This window comes from Fringilla coelebs, assembly GCF_963513975.1.
Source record: "Fringilla coelebs genome assembly, chromosome: 10".
Taxonomy (NCBI): Eukaryota; Metazoa; Chordata; class Aves; order Passeriformes; family Fringillidae; genus Fringilla; species Fringilla coelebs.
In genome coordinates, this window is record NC_140036.1 from 4,090,197 (window position 1) to 4,107,885 (window position 17,689).

Here is a 17,689-nt window from a genome sequence, read left to right on the forward strand (position 1 = left end):
GCAGGAAGGAGAGGCATGCTAGACATCACAAACAGCTGTCAAGCTCTGGCCAGAGCCTTGCTAAAGGCACAGATGTGCTTATAACCCTCTCATTTATCCAGAAAATACCACCTGGCTGATCTTGCACATATTTTCTTCCTTAGAGGAGGAGGATAGGGATAAGAAATCAGTGAACGACCCCAATATAGCACCTACTTGAAAGACACAACCTCAAGGCACAGCTGCTGGTTTCACTGTGTACACACCAGCTGCACAGATCCTCCCTGCAGCCTCCACCTCAGAGAGCAGCCAGACATTCAATGTAAAATCAAAGGGCAGCATTTATCCATGTGAATTTCTGCTTCGTCACCCATACGAGAAGCTAAGAACAAATACTCCTCATCTCCAGCATCTGGTATATTCCAAGCATCTGGTATATTGTAGGCCTCAGGGATTCATCTCTGGCCAAAATCAGAGGCAACCATTAGAATGGTATTTTAAATGTAACATCAAAACCAGCAGTTCAAGCACTGCATTTGGATCTTACACCTCCTTGGCTTCCCACTTAGGTTTTGAAACTAAGGTTACAGCTACGTCATGCCAGCATGGAGCTGACTGGGTCAACAGGTTTCAAACTGCCTGATACACTGCCTGTACTGCTGGTCTTGTGCACCAAATAAAGTTACAGAAGTCTAAAGCACACTTCAATAATGAGAATGAATTCTTGAATAAAGAGAAACATCCTAAAAATAACCTCCAGCAATGGCCAGACCTAATCACACGGGAAACATTTGTATAAAGAGAAACAAAGGCAAAGTCATGAGTTACACTGCCAATAGAGTCAGTTCTTGTGGACGGAAATGTCAGTTACATGTTATTTAAAAGTATACTTAATAAAAACATTGTTACTTTGTTAATGCCATGCAGTGAGAACCACAAACAGCAACAGAGCTGGGCTGGTTGTGGTAGGCACCATCCTCTGTCAAACATTCACACAGGAGAGGGCAACCTCTTGGTTGACGAGTGGACACCGATGAAAATACTTGCTTTCTGAAAACCGACGGGCTCCCTCAGAGACTGGAGGCCCGGACCCCCCAGTTTTGAGGGAATCACGCTGACAGACAGTTGCTGTGTGGCAGAACGCAGTCTCCCTTCGTAGCGATTCCCGACTTAATGCATCATAGAGTGCAACACGACCGCAGCCCTGGCCGCGGGCAGCCCTGACCCATCCCCCATGTTTACTCTTCCACTAGCGCCGGCCCCGCCACCGCGTCTGGCCCCGGACAGGAGGAGCCCTGTGGCGGCCCCGCCACCGAGGACGTGCACCCGGCCGCGTCCTGCCGGCCGGCCCGGTGGGGCTGGCAGAGATGGCGCCTCTCAGCGGGGCTGGGAGAGGGGCAGCACCGGGGGAGCCTCCGGCGCGGGGCTGCCTGCGCCCGGAGCCTACCCAGGCTCGCACCGCCCCCGTGACCCCGGGGCAGCGGCACGGGGCCGCCTGTCCGCTCGGCACCGCCGTGCCCGGCCGACGGGCGGGGGAGCCGCCAGGCCCCGCGGGCCCGGCCGGGCGGGCGGCGCCGCCAGCGCCACCTCAGCACTGGCGGCACCGGAGGCGGGGCGGCGGGGCGGGGCGGCGCCCTTAAAGGGCCCGGCGGGCCGCGCTGTCACCGCGCCCCCCGCGGGGCCGAGCGGGAGGGGGCGGCGGGGGCGCGCCCAGCGCACCAGGACCGTGCAGGAACGGGGTCGGGGCGCGGCCAGTGCCACGGGGCAGCTGCAGCCCGAGCTCCGGCAGCCTCAGCCCGCCGCGGCCCTGTGGGTTGCAGGCCGGGGGCGGCCGCATCAGGCGAGCGGGGGGCAGGAGCTCCCGCGGGGCCCAGTGACAGCCTCGAGCGCGGCTCCGCGGCCGCCGGAACGGTGCCGGTGGCGGGTAGCGCGGCGGGCACGGCCAGCTCCGGGCCCGGCGCTGGCACCTCCCCCCGCCGACGGTGGCCAGGGCGCTCGTCCTTCTATAGCCACGGCAGGAGGGGAGCGCTCGGCCTCGCGGCCCGGGGCAGGCTGGGCTGCCCGCCGCCGGCGCTCCGCGGGCTAGCCAACACCGGACGAGCGCTCGGCTCCGGCCGCTTTGGCTCCTATCAGAATCAAACCCTAAGACGGCCGGGAAGGGCATGGAGCCGCCTCGGTCTGCGCCACTAACCCTCTCCCACCAACGACGGGATCCACGCCGCGCCTCGGCCCGGCCCGGCCGCCCCCTCCCCAGGCCGCCGCGGGGCCCGGCCTCCCCATCGGCCCGGCCCCACTCGCCGGCCATACGCGGCAGCTGCTGCCGGCCGGCACAGCCATGCCACCGCCGTCGCAGGCCGCGCCGCGGGGCCAGACTTTTCCCCACCTCCCGCCGCCGGATGCCCTCCCTCGCCGGACTTTGCCCTGCCCGGCCCGGCCGGCGGGAAGTTAGCGCAGACTTTCCAGGCAGCGCCGACACGTCGCTGCCCTGGGGAGGATGCAAGGCCGCCACGGGCCGGGCCGGGCCTCCGCACCAGCCTCCACGTCGGCGCCGCGGCAGCGGCGGAGGGGCCGCCCCCCGTCCCCCGTGACTCACTCCGGCCGGTGCCCGCTCGCCCGCCCTTCTGGAGAAACGGAGCGCTCCTGGGAGAACGGCGCGGCGCCCGCCCCGCTGCCTATATAGGCCGGGCCGCTGCCAATCCCCGGCCCGCACGTCAGCGGGACATGCCCCTTCCCGGCGGGGCCGGCCCGCCACGCGTGCCCTGCGCCGCCGGGGACGCCCCGCTGCGGCCGAGCGGCCCGGGAGCCTGCGGCTCTGCTGGCGGCCCGACTCCCGCACGGCCAGGGAAGCGAATCGCGGGTGGCTACCGCCCGCTCTGCGCCCTCGGGACCGCGCCGCCGCCGGCTCCCCAGCCTGACACCCGCGGTACAGGCCCTTTGCACCTTCCCTGCGGCTTCACCGCGGAACGCGCCTCCCGACCGCAGCCCGGCGGCAGAGGGGGCTGGGGCCGCTGTAGCACCGAACCGCCCGCGGGCCCTTACCCGCGACGGCCCCAGAGCTCAGGATTACCCACTGTCGCCAAACCCGGTTTCACGCAGAGGGTTAGTGAGCAGTGGCTCATGAGGGCTCTGATCAGCCTGAAAACCACGGCTTAGAGAAGAGAGCGAACAGCTGGGGCTCCTGCCAGGTCTCGCGAATGGAGAGGGACAGGAGGCCCCAGCCCCAAGAGGCCCCTCGATCCACCTCCTCCTGCACACACTGTGTCAGAGCAGCAGCTACCCGAAGGGAGGCTGCAGGCAGGCAGAAGGGGCAAGGTAAGAGTACGAAAAAAAAAAAAAGAGAAAACCCCCAAAACCACAACACACCCCCTATCCCCCAGAAAAGTTGGGAAAAAAAAAAGGTACCCTCTTATTCCAGTCTCTAATTTGGAAATGGGGAAGAGTGAAGGAGGGGAAAGGCAAGTCAGCAAGCACAATACCCTCCTTTCCTGCATAGAGGATGTTTATTACTTTGTGCAAATAGATGTTTTTAATTATTATCTCTGCACCCTCAGGGAACCAAGGAAAAAATCCTGTCCCATTTCCATCACTAAAAATGCATCCAATTTGAACTGATTTTTGCATTAGCTCATTTTCCTACATGGCATTAATCTTTCTCATAATTCATAACTTACACTTAGTTACTGGTTTTCTCATTCCCACCTTGAGAGAGAGCACTCCCAGATCCTAGCAAACAAAACGAAAGCTGCTCTGTGGAGCTCTGACCACAAAAATCTGAGGTCTTTGGGTTAACTGCTTTTGAATACATGCAGTAAATTTTAGAGATTTCATGCACTATTTATGGAAACATGGATGGTATTTAGCCTTTAGTAAAATTATTACTTATTAGTAAACAAGAGTAATTTCTCCATTTCTCCTCTTTTTATCTCATGACTGGGAGGACATCATCAAAACATTTGAATTTTTTGACACAAACAATTTATAACTATAAATAAAGATACAGTTGTGGGTGAAATCAGGAAGTCTGCTAAACAGAGAATGCTCATCAAGAACTGACACCACGGCCAGGCACCTCTGTGATCTTTTCCCCCAGCCCAGGCATGGGGTTCTCCACAGAAAGGCAGTACCCACTGCTGCCACGTCACATCTGCTGCAGGAGCTGGCTCTGGCTGTGCTGGCACAAACCCCCTGGGCTGTGGATGCCACCAGCACCCCTAAGGCCCCCAAGCAGGCTGCTGCCTACCGAGGCATTTGGTGGTTCATGCAAAAGCAGAGCTCCAGGGACCTGGGCAAACCTCAGCACCTCCAGACTCTGGGCAGCAGCTCCAGTGCAGGGTGCTGTCATTTGGGACTCAGAACCTTGTTTAAGGTGCAGGATGCTTTTCAGATGCTTTTGCTCCCTCGTGTTTATCTCCCCAGTGCAAAGCTCCTCTCAACACTCCAACTTCCAATTAACTCTAACATGAGCAAGTACCACGATCCCCTGTGCCAGGGAACCAGAGAAGCACCACAACCTCCAGCCTACAGCATCACACCAAGGCACCAACATCGTTCTCCCTTAACTCCACCTCATTATCTGGTTTAGCAGGGGCCCTCCATGGGGACATGCCACCTTGTGCCTCTGGGATAACAGCATGGCTCTCTCCTGCTTTCTCTACACAGTGCTGCTGCAGCCACGGGTTGTCAGATCATTATGGATTTCTTGCTTCTATCACAGCTTCCTCTCCAGGTCTGATTAAGAGGCAATCCTCCTCTGCCTGTTGCTCTTCCTTTATTTGTAGTTGCAAGTGGTGGGAGGGAAGTCTGCCGGTCCCAGAAGCTACTGGAAGGCCTGGAGCACCTCACTGTGTGCCACCCTCAAAAAATGATTTCTGCTGAAGGAAATGTGTCACAGGCTGTTCTCCTTAGAGGAAGATCTTCCACAGGGAAAGAGGTGTGTGTATGGGGGAAGAGCTCACCTTTCCTCCCATATTCAGTAAGTACATAAGTGCAATATACTGTGCATGGACAAAAACACATTTAGAGGGTGCCAGGAGGCTTATTTCAACCTCCTGCTCCCATCAGCATATTGACCATCTGTGTTCCATCCCATACCTTCTCTTCAATGAGGGTGTGGAGTCTGGGCAGAGAGGGATTTGCAGGGATTGCTTCAGGTCTGCTCTGTCTACTTACTTGCCCAAAATGCAATCTCACATTAAAAAATAAACTAAAAATACACTTGTTGTGGAGATGTGTGTAAAATGGCTCCTCTATGAGCCAGGTGCAGGAATTTTTGGTAGCAGAGGGAAATGGAGACAAGAAGATACCCAACCCCTTGACAAACACTAACTTACCACTCTCCCTCAAGCAACCTGTATTTTGGCAGCATTACAACAGGCCCCAATTTCATGACTTGTTAGAATAAAGGAAAAAGAAGCCTTCCAAAGAGAGCACCAAAGGGTGGCAGAAAGGGTAAAGGACTGGGCAGTGTGTAGTTTCCATGGCTTATCAGACTGGCAGCTCATATCACCAGTCTGAGGGAGGACACAAATGGGACCAGCAAAAACATCAAACACACAGAGAGATAAAAGTAACACTGAACTGGTTTGGGGCTTGTTTTTTTTGGAACATGTGTTCACCCATGCGAAGGCAAGGTTGAGGAGTTAAGAAGCTTTCCATGATCACAGGGTGCTCTTGGGGAAGGGACAGGAAAGTGCACCTTAAACTACTGGAGCAAAAAGACTGGTCTTTCCTGGCACATCTACCCTCAGCTGAGCTGGGATTTTGCAAAGCATTTCTTCTAGCCTGTTCGTATTTTCTGTTGTTATAACAGAGCCCTATTTTTCCTGCCAGAAACCAAAAGCCTTATTTGGAAAGCAACCCAAGTATGTTCCAAAGAGTGTGTGCTGTGATTTTATTTCCTGTTAAATATAACTCCAGATTTCTAAAACTGTACAAATAAGCACCCTTTTTGTACTCTGGGTGCTTATCCCACACCCTCAAGTCAGAGAACACCACAAAAGAGCTACCCCCTGAAAGCATCCATTTCAGCACATCCCTTGCCAGTGGCATTAAGAGAAAAGGGTTGGGGGTATACTTTGCATCACACTAGAAAAAGCAAGCAAAAGAGGATTCAGGATGCAGGGCACTTGTATGGCAGAGAGTACTGAGGTTCCCAGCCAAAGCAGGATACGTGTCTCAGCTCCACAGCTATCGCTGTGGCTCACCAGGGGGTCTTCCAACAGAACATTTGCATTTCTACAGAAAATCTCTGTTACACTGAAGTTAGGAGTCAAACTATATAGATAGTTCTGCTAAGAGGATAAAAAAAGTTTCATCATAAGAAATGACTGAGCATGAACCCACACTGCTTGTGTCTCTGACTTTGAGACTAGTTTTTACTTATTTACCATGAGGGAGAAAAGTTTCAGGGATGTGCAAATCAGACACCTATCTTCCCCATTCACACATCAGTGCTGGGAAGAAATGATTCTGTAGGTAAAATTCTGCCCCTTGGCTGTACTTAATGCAGCTCCACCATCTTCAGAGACCCACTGTAAATACCCAATTAGAGAATTATAGGTAGAAAGAGAAAAGTCTGCCCAAGCCTAAACAGTAATCCCAGCTCCAACCATTTAGTGAGGATGTAAAGAAGAGAGGGTGGTGGAAGGAAGATGAGTGACTGTGCATGTTTGTCTCACACAGGTTCTGTGGTATAAAATATAGGGTCCCAGGTGGGTGTAACACCACTTGCCTTTCTCCTGGCAACCTTTATTGAGGGCAAGGCTCTTGCAGGAACAGAAGAGCTGATTGGATATTGAAGGAAAATGACGAACCTCAGCAGGGCTCTCAGGCAAATATGGGTCTTTAAAAGACTTATTTCATGGGCACTCTGACAATAAAATTATGTAACCATCAGCTAGCAAAGAATATCTACACTGCCCTTCCTAGGCTATCAGAGGGTGCTCTATAACAAGGGGCATGCAGAATAGGTAGGAAGAACAGGAGCAACTTACTGGTGTGACAGAGTTCTAGAGTGAACAAGGAGCATCAGCCTTCTGACTGCAGAGGGAGGAAAAGCTGCTGGCTTTACACAGGGACACTGTGAGAAAATGAGATTTAATGGGAAAAAAAAAACCCAGTAAAGAGACTCAAGCTCTGCTCTTAGATTTACTGCAGATTTGGTGAATTGACCAGCAAAATTCTCTTGGTTGCCCTGGCTGTGCACACAAACACAGCATCTTGATTTTCTCTGTGGACTTATTTCATTTCAAGTTGTCCAGAACGCTCTGATCCTTGGATGTCAAGTGCTGTGACAAAACAAATGCCTTTTCAGAGATGAGGAAGAAAAAATAAATTAAAAAAAAAAAATAATTTTAATAAAATCAATTCAAAAGCAAAGCAGAAGGAAGTCACAGAGGGCCAATCTGAGTCTGCCCTTCCACTTGCACTGTGAGAGAAATCTGATTTAACATAAACATGACTTTCAAGAAGTTGCTAACGAGTAGAAGCAAATTTCAGGCTCCTGGCCTTGGGGAGCCAATAAATATTTTCATGAGGAATAAACAGGAGGGATAAAGTAAAATACAGTATCTTCCAGTTTCACAGTAAACCAAAACACTGTTTCAAAATGGAAAAAATTATTCCAAAAACAAAGATTCCAAATGTATTGCCTGGAAAGTGGGAACAGCACAGAAATCACAGAAATTCAGAATATCTGGCAACACATGGAGATCAGAGACTCAGGGGCCTGCTCAAAGCATGGCCAGATCAGGGCATTCATGGCTTTCCTCACTCAGATCTTGAAAACCTTCTTAGCTGCACAAACTTTCTGGGCAACCTATTCCAATACCTGACTATCCTTACAGTGAAAAAAGGTTTCTTAGTTGCAGTTAGAATTTCAATGTTGGCTTTTTATACTGATCTGAACTTGCTTTTTAGTTTAAATTACCACCACACTGTGTGCTTATCACTCCCAGGTGCTTTCAGAGCGGTGCTGCAGCACTGCTTGCCATTCTACACTGCAGAAGAACAAAAATCTTCCACAATCAGCGAGCTGAGAGGTGCTTTCCAAAGCCTGCTAATATCCCAGCTACCCAAGAAATGAGGATTTTTGAGATACTGCAGAACAAAGCATGCACTATTTTTTTTTCCTGTTCTTCAAATGGAAACTTTCACTTTGCTCTCCTTTGGCTACTGGGTTGAAGTTCTTTTGTTTACCTTTCAGTGTCTCCTGATCTCACTCCATTGGCCACTGCAATATAAAATGAACACGTGGCAATTTTTTTTAAAGAAATGCTGCCAGCAACTCTCATCCACTCTACATCACCAGCTTGAAAAGGCAAGGAATTTGCAAGCCCTAAACTTACCTTTTTCCACATTAACTGTCCTATACTTAGAAAGTATGAAGTCAACTACGTCCCTGAGCTCAAACCTGTCACCAGACCCACTAAGACCCTCCTCCAGGTACTCTTAAGCTGATGTTTTGCAGGGCAGAATCAAAGTACTTGCTTACAGCAGTTTATAAAGACAATAACAACCACTTCTTTTCATATTGATTGGATAAATATATACAGAAAATAAAGAAAAGAAAAAAGAACAGTGGCAAACTAAATGAGACCTCCCCAGTGCCACTTTTCAGGGGAGAAGCAGAAAAATAGCAACTGAAGCAAAAATGTAAACAGACATTTGGTTTTGTCCACTCTGTTTGGGTTCTAGTTCTTTTTAATCTTGCTTAGCTACTTCGATTTGACATATTATATAAAGAAACCTCAGCAAAGTCGTTCAATGCTCCTTGAAAGATTTTAAAGATTCCTCAGTTCATAATGTTTATTGGATAACGAAGAGAAGAGTATGCCAGAGCTCCATTTTTATAAACTTCTATGTGCTCTGGTATGTTTTGCCCTGAATTCGAGTTTCCCAAGTCACATGGCTTCACGAGACTCTCTAATTCTGTAAATTTTATTTTTCTTTATTTCTATCTTTCAGTTGCAATAAGCAGCTTGAAATTACAACCCAGAAAATCAGCGTTATTGTGACAAACAAAACACTTGAAAGAATACAAGCCTGAAACTTGCAGGGAGGCTAGTACTTTGTTTGGATCAGGACAGAACTATTTAAAAATTAAAAAAAACTACCCTAAGTTTGGCAACAATTCCTCTGAAAAAGCATTAAAGTAAATATCTGATTCCAACTGCCACTTTGGAAAAGCAATGCTCGGACCCTCACTATTTAAGCACTGCCTTCCCTTTGTCCTATTCATAGCACATGCAACAGGGGCTCAGCATATCCACAGACAAGCACTAATTCCTAATCTCTACTAGGCCAAGCAAAAGGCTCTTCATGTGTTAGACAGAATTACATCACGGTGATCTAAACTGACAGTGAAAAACCCAGACAGTCTTCCCTTCCAAATTTGCAAGGCCACTCTAAGCCTGCTATGAAAGGAGAGAAAGACAGCTAGGGAGAACTCAGAGTAAAACTATTCCCCCTAATTGTTACAAATAATATTATTTTACAGTTAAAACCCCTTTTCATAACGGAATCATTCCCAGTTCTACCCTGCTCATCTTTGGGCTAAACTGAAACAGGACATGAACCATTTTGGGTACAACTTTTTTGTTTTGATACCTCATGCTGCTCAGTCCTCCACCCACTTTGAATGGTGTCCTGAGCAAGATGAGAGTTTTCAAATAAAATAGAGGGGTAACATTTCCTAAATTTGCAAGAACTTCTAACCTTCTGCAAATACTCACTGCTTGCTCTCATTTTACCCACAGCTATGCTGCAAGCAACAGCCATCTACTCAGGATTTTAATTTAATGAAACCATTTATAAGAGCAAGAGTTAAAAAATCACTTTTAAGCTTCTTCAATGCTACATAACCAGCTCTACTTTTAAGCAATAGTCATCTACCTACAACTTGCTATTCTCCAGACATTCCAAGGCCCCTTGTAAGACCAAACACCTAAATCCCAGCACACTGCACGAACTGCTGAAGCATTCACTTTGAAAACAAAGGCATATGCACTAGCAGGTCAACCATAATACATTCCCATTCCCACTCTCACCCTGCCTGCTCTTGCAGTTGTTCTTTTCAGCTTTCCTTTCAACTGCTCCAGCACAGGTTTACATTCAACTTTATCACTGGCACAGAGATAACAGCAAACTTACTTTCTCTTGAGCAATGGAAACTGCTGGGGCAGTTCTGCTGTACAAAGAGCAGAACCCTGCTCTCCTCTTTCAGAGAGGCAGGAGAAGTCAGGCAGTCCACACCATCTTGTGCACACTGGAGACACAAAAATGCCCCCCAAATTCTGGGGCAAGAAGTAACAAGTGCACTGCAATCATTCCTGACCTCCTCCCCCAAAGTGGCTTTCCCTGGCTTTGCCTCTGTCCCTCCCAGTGGAGAAATGTTAATTCCATCCCTTACTCTCTTCCTTTTTCCTAACTCAACTCATGTACCCATCCCATGCCCGAGGTCCCTTTTCTGGCCACACAGCCTGCCCTTGGCTTTGTTTGTCACTCATCTTTGGCAAATATCCAGTTTATTTTGTGAGATATCCAGCTCAATTCCCAGTGCCACAAATGCAGGGATAGACAAAAACACAGGACTACAAAAAAGCAGAAGAGAAGTAGCAAGTGATGCTAAAGCAGGCGGTACCACCTGAATCCAGCACTGGCCATCAAGGCAGTCAGTGTTCCTCTGAAAAAAAGCCTCTGCAGATTTTTACAGCAACTTGCAGAAAAACCTTTGAAATACCAGTCAACCAAAACCAGCATGGGTGGGGAAAAGGGACAGAGGAGTGATGCCCATGCTATGTGCCAATACCTGGAACCAAGCCTGAAATCTGAATGATGTAAGTAGATTATTTGTTATCCAATCCCTGATGAAAAACATGCCAGAGGTTACCTTTGTGACAGTCAGCTATACCTGCCTCATGATATTTACTGGGAGATATGATACCAGTAACCTTCCTTTAAAACCAAAATCCTGACAGGTGACCTGGGGTCAGACAGCACCTCAGAGGCTTTGAGAGAATTCTCAACAAGCAACTATCAATTCAATAACACAGAGAAAAGGCTGGGTCCTGCCTCCTCCAAACAGGACTGTAATAGTCATAACACAAAGGGTTCCAAGTCTTTCCTCCTTAAAATCCAGTTATTTGCTGGGATGTGGCTGAATTCAGAGCACACAAGTATCAATTACCATGATATGAGGACTCCCAGAAACTTTCCTTCACAGGTATTTCTCTTGCAGGTATAAGATGGGGCATACACACAAGTTATTTATGTGTGGATACTTTGACCAGAATCACACTGACATACATTTATAAGCAAGCTCCTTATAGAATTCTGTTTCTTGGTTTTGCTTTGTTTCCATGTTTGAGTTTGTTTTGTTGTTGGGGTCTTTTATTCAGGGGATAGGGATGGGTGCGTCTCTTTTCTTTCATCAATGCTAAATAAATCTATCTGTTCCATCCCCAAACTTTTCCCAAGTGATTCTCTCATCACTGAAAAATTGTCAGTAAAACAGTAAAACTGTTGCTGGAAAACAGCTCCAGACACCGTGCTGTGGAGTGTAAGAGAATCTGGTACTGCTTCCATTCTGCGTCAACAAGTAAACCCATTTTATTTTGCAATTAAATTAAATAACATCATTTAAGGGAGGTCGCATAAATATGCCTGTGCTATTCAATCCTCTCAAAGGCAAAACTTTTCCTGTGAGTCACCATTTCTTTGTGTCTTGCAGCTACTGAACCAATCCCTTCCCTTCTTCTAGAGCTGTTTTTCCACTGAAGTTAAACTCATTATGACTTCCTCTAGATGAACCTTTTGTGGTCTATCTTTTCTCTCAGGTTTCTCCCTGTTTTTTTTTTCTGCCTGCTGCTTTGCAAGTGCCTCTTTTGTGCCTCTAGCTGGACCTAACTCCTTGCTCCAACCCCTGCTCCTCACAAAAGAGTGACATGCTTCCCCTGCTGCCTCAGCAACACAGCCAGCTCCCCCAGGCCAGGCAGCTGTGGCCAAGGTCAGCCCTCTGCACTCGCAGGAGTGCTTACGTGTACTAAAGGTACTCACATGCTAATGTATCTAGAAATAAGTTGTAAAATATTAGTAGGTATCACTGAGGCTTGAGAGATTCAAGATTCAACAACACAGAACCAGTTGTGAGAGACAAGTGAAGTCTAGCAGCAGGATCAAAGTATCTCTATTATATGGCAGCTGCCAGAAGTGATTCCTGTACTTCTGCAAGACTGCTGGGAAATATCAGACCTTGTGTAGGTAGAAACACCACAGATCACCTAAATGAAGGACAAATTAACTGTTTCAGCTTTAATACACCTTTTTTATGAAACAAAGAACACTAATCACAACCTCATTACTCCTCCTTCTTGCAATTAAAGCCTTAAATCCTTTAGCAACTCAAGTTTTTTCCTCTTGCTTTGGCTGGAACTTTTCCTCCCCATTTATTGATACATCTTTTTCCAACCTGACTTTCTGATTCCCACTGAAGTTGCACCATGAGAGCTAAGGGCCAACATGAGTTCACAGAAGGAAGATGTGGAAAAAGATCACTAGAGTCATTAGGTATTCAGGATTTATCATTTAAGATGGGAATGCAAATCACAAGATTTTAATAGAGTGTTTATATCCTAAAAATCTGCTTTCTTTTAAAGCTAAAGGGCAAATAAATACAAATATAAATACAAATCTCTCAGATCTAATTCCACAGCCACGATAAGCTAGTAACTCAAAATTGTTCTTCTAAACCTAGGAATTTCTAAAATGCAAAGAGCTCTTGACACAAGCCCTAGATTCTTGACTTAATCACCAGTCTAGCATGAACACCTGGAGGCCAGAGACCACCTCCAGGCGTCCTAAGTCCTCTGCAATCCCTCCCCCAAGAGGCCCTACTGAACAGGGCTCTCCCTTCCACTCCAAATACAGTCTCACAGGCCACAATAAAAACCACAGACACTGCAGGAATAGCTTCTAGGCCAAAGGCCTAGAAAAAACAATAAATAAAATAAAAAAACATGAGCAAAGCCCAACAAGCCACACAATAGCATTCTACTTTCAAAGGTAGGGTAATTAGGAAGAGGAACTGAGACTTAATCCTGCAGCTGGGTTTTATTTTCCTGTCTCTTCTTTATCTGTTTTCATATTTTACTACAATAACACCTACTTAATTTCTGCACAGACACATGCTGCAGAAGTTCTGCAGGCCCTGGGCCTCTCAGCACCGTGCTCCTGGACAAGTCAGACTTGTTACCTCCTGGGTGAACACACCAGCCTGCTTTAAAAACCCTGTTGCAACTGCTTCAGTGGTGCATAGAATCCCAGAATCACAGAGTGGTTTGGATTGGAAGGGACCTTAACCACCACCCAATACCACCCCATGTCATGGATGGGAACCTTCCACTAGGCCAAGTTGCTCCAAGTCCTGTCCAACCTGGCCTTAAACATTTCCAGGGATGGGGGAGCCACCCCTACTCTGTATATCTTTGTCAAGACTGTAACAACATTCCCCTAAGGGTTCAAAACACCCATGGGAACACTTGCCAGTCTCATCATTTCACTCTGAGGTTTATTTTATAAGCTCTGCACAAAACAGGCCGGAGGATTTCCTTCTGTAGAATTCCTGAATACAAAACAAAGTTGAACCATTGTTGAGTGACTTTTTTTCAAAGAGAAACATTTTCACATAAATATGATACTCTACACAAACCCGCCATTGAAATTGACAAAACCCTCCCAGTTATGGTAAGTGAACCATTCATTCATAAGGGAAGGTTTAGATGGGATACTGGGAAGCAGCACAGGCTACCCATCAGCCACCATCCCTGGAAGGGTTTGAGATGTATGGATGTGGGAATGGGTCAGTAGTGAACACAGCAGCGCTGGGTGAAGGGTTGCACTTGATGATGTTGGAGGTCTTTTCCATCCTAAATTGTAGCCATGATATTTTCTGAAAAATCCTTTCCTTAGGATTTTTCCTCCTGAGAAGCTGAGAGGCCTCAGAAACAAAATGCAAACAATGATTGTCTGCTGCTGTGGGATGCAACAGGTGGATCTGGGATTGGTCTCATGTGGTTGTTTCCAATTAATGGCCAATCCCAGCCCAGCTGTCCGGGCTGTCTCAGTCAGACACAAACCTTTGTTATCATTCCTTTTCTATTCTTAGCCAGCCTTCTGATGAAATCCTCTCTTCTATTCTTTTAGTATAGCTTTAATATAATATATATCATAAAATAATAAATCAGCCTTCTGAAACATGGAGTCAACATTCTCATCTCTTCCCTCATTGTGGGACCCTTGTGATCACTGTCACACTAAAGGATCCTACGATTGTAACCACACACCTGCATTCAGTCTGAATGCTCTAGACTGGTCCCAGTGCCACTGCTGACCACTCTGGCCATCTGATTGCAGTAGTGATTGGAGGAATTCCCCAAATTTTCACAGCAGCACAATGCTAAGTGCATTTGTACCAGCTTAACAAGCTTCTATATACAAAGAAAATGGTATGCTTTGGAAAAGGCAGTATCAGCTGAAATACTGTAACCAGTGAAACATCCTAATTTTCATCAAAAAGGTGCAAACTGCACAGTTGGCCTTGTCTGGGATGGCTCCCACTCAGATAACAGCTGTGGAAAGCCCAAGGTTACAAAGCTCTCTTCTAACACACCGTACTATCTTCAGAGGTAGCCTAATGTTAAATTGGAAAAGAGCAGCTACTTGACTAAGAATAACCACCCCAAACCTACCAAAATCAAGTTACTATTGTTGCCGTTTAGCTGTGCAACAACCGACAACAACATTACGATCCTGTTCTAGTTCAAGGGGAAACCTCCCTCATCATCCCAGTCTAGGTAAGTGAGACTAATTAAAAAGCAGGGACCATAATAACCTTTAAAATCATAAGATATGTCAATTTTTTCACCCTATCAGGCAAAACTGGGGGAGAGATGAAAAAGAAGCCACCAGAAAAAATCAGCTTAACTTGCAACAAAGGAGGAGACAGGAGTATGTATCACACTACCAGCTGTGGACACACCAGAATGATCTACATAGAAAAAAACTGGAGCAATCTTTAAGTGTTTCTTATAGAAGCTACTTGGAAAACTGTCCTTTGAGAATGATCTGGACTTACTTTGCAGCAGAGGCAAAGCTCAGGCTGGCTGGTGACACTGCCTCTGCCACTCTGCAGTCACATACCACCAGTTACTGTTTCATATCTAGTGAGAGCTCTTCCTGTGCCTGTCATTCTGATCCTTGCAAAACTATACTGTGGACCTTTATGAAAAAGGTTGTGTGTTTTTGCTGTGGATGGCTCTGCCTATGATTTGGGTCACGCTTTATGAAAATCCATGTACAAATAGGAACACTGTTTTTTTTTAACAGATTGAATCTAAACAGGCAAAGGGTTAGAGAGACAGAGCTTTAGCAGATACAGAGCCACACATCAAGTTATTGCTTCCTTTCCTGCTTCACCTCTGATAGATGTTCCTTTACCACAGAGAGGGATGCACAGCCCACATATGAAACAATACATGAAACACCACTTCCAATTCAGGTTTGAGGGAAAAAAACCCCAACACAAATCTACTATTTGTTATCTTCTAACTGAAGACAGTTGTCAGAATAGAATCAGTAGGAAAAATGGAGACTAAATCACCAGGCAGATTCCTCACCTACCTTACTGAACAGATGTGATAAAGCAATGCAGCACATGAGTGTGCAGATTTTTCGCTGCCATTACACAACAGAATAAGACAAGAAATTACTCTTTCAAACACCTTGGGACTAAATGCCACTTCACAGGCACAGAACTGAGAATGTTTCAAATTCTAATGAATTCAAAGCCCTTGTCTCATCTCACAAGTTAACTGATCTCTATATTACCAACATTCCCAGCACAATCTCCTCTCCTGCACCTTGTCTTACAGTGGAAGAAATTATTCTTGCCAGTTATGAAACCTCCCCTACTGTTTGGGGAAATGCTATTTATCAGGTGCCATTTCAGCTATAGCTCAAGAATCATCAGTGCCCCGTGCTTAACCCTCTTCAGGGCCGCTGGATCATCCCGGTCTATAAATAACCCGAAATAAAACCACACTGCGGGCATAGAGAGCAGGTCAGCAGAGGCTGAATTTCCCCTGCTATCATGCACAGAGGCGGCTGACGCTACCTGCAGTGTCACAGGTGAGGCCAGAACCCTCCCCCACCGCGGCCCGCGGAGCAGCCTCAGCCTTCGGGACCGGTGGGAATGGAGACTGCTGCACTTGGAGAGCCCGCAGCCGCCCGGGCGTGGGTTACAGGGCAGGACCCTCCGCCAGCCCAAGGCGGGGGGAAGGCGACCGCTCCCTCAGCCGCATCCCCTCAGCGCGGCGCGGGCCCAGCCCCGGCCGATGCGCCGCAGGGGAAGGAAGCGGGACATGACTCATGGATTTGGCCGCTCGCGGGCGGCCCCGCAGCGCTCCCCGCCGCCAAGGCGGCGCGGCCGGCGGAGCGGGGCCCCGAGCTGGCGGAGCGGGGCCCCGGGCGGCCCCGCGCCCCGGCTCGGTGCGGGGTGCGCGGGCGGCACGTGGCCCGCGCTGCGCCAATGGCAGCGGCCGCGACCATAGAGCGGGGCCGGGCACTCGCTGCACATCCCGCCCGCCGCCCTTCTCGCCGCTGCCGCCATCTTGCTGCAGGCGACGGAAGGCGCCCGGCCGCGGCGCCGGGCCCGCGCCTTCTTCCCGCTCACCTGAGGAGCTCCCGCCCCCGCCCGCCCAAGCCGGGCCCGGCGTTACCTCTAGTCGGCCCGCAGCGAAGCCTAGGCTGGGTACGAGGCCGACGGCCCGGCCGCCATCTTGGTGCAGCAGAGGGGATGTGCGTGACCTACAACATGCGGGCGGCCCCGCCCCGTCCCAGCGGGTTGCTATGGGGATGGGGCGCGCGCGTGCGCGCGGGGCCCTGCACCGCCCGGGGGCGGGGCCTAGGGCGGGGCGGCCCCGCCCCCTCCGCCGGCCGTGCGCGCGCGGGAGCGGAGCTCGGGGCTGGCGGCTGCGGGAGGCGCTGAGGTGAGGGGCCCTGCCCCGCCCTGGGGAGCGCGGGGTGCCCGTGCGCCGCGGCAAAGGGACCGGGCGTGAGGGGAGACGGCGGGCAGGAGGGCTGGGAAGGGGTCTGTCCTTTTCAGCCGCGCAGACGGACCCCCGGACCTGAGGGGTTTGGTTGCGGTGGGGTGATGCTGGTGAGGAGGGAGCCGGACGATGAGCGCTGCGGGCGGTGCTGGGGAGGTGAGGCGCCCTGGCCGCCCTCCCAGCGCGGGACCTGGTGCTCGTGTGGGCCGCCATGGGACCCCCGGGCGGGGGCCACTCCCACGGCGTGCAAGGCAGTCGCTTCCGAACATGCTCTCGTAGAAAACTCCAGCCTCGCCGTTGAGGGTGAGGAACATGACCGACCAGCATCCGAGGAAAGTCTGGGCTGCTTCGAGGCGCCCGAACCCTGAGCCCGGCCCCCGATCTCAGCCCCAAGCTCCCCCGTGCGATGCTCTGGGCTCGGTTTGTGGTCGGACGGGGCCTTTGGCCTTCGGCTTCGGGTGTGCTCCCGCTTGTGTGGGAGCGCTCAGACCTGGCGGGAACGCTGTGGGAAACATCACTCGTGGAAGGTTTCTGTGCTCGGTCTGTATGTTAAAATATAATGTAGCTGTAGCCGGCTGCATAATTCTGCTCGCTGCTTCGTTTCCCAG

The 17,689-nt window shown here is 49.5% G+C and overlaps 1 protein-coding gene across 3 annotated transcripts in view; it reads right to left on the bottom strand.

The window, feature by feature from the left end:
• HDLBP (high density lipoprotein binding protein) overlaps positions 1-16,874 on the bottom strand; it is a 39,390-nt gene extending 22,516 nt beyond the window's left edge. The window contains exon 1 of one of the 3 annotated variants that reach the window (XM_084212646.1): positions 16,752-16,874. The gene's annotated coding sequence lies outside the window, so the exon portion shown is untranslated. Of the gene's footprint in view, positions 1-2,362; positions 2,425-2,572; positions 2,629-16,751 lie in introns of those variants that run through there. The other 2 variants (XM_084212647.1, XM_084212648.1) reach the window with 2 other exon arrangements.
• Between the last annotated feature and the right edge of the window lie 815 nt (positions 16,875-17,689).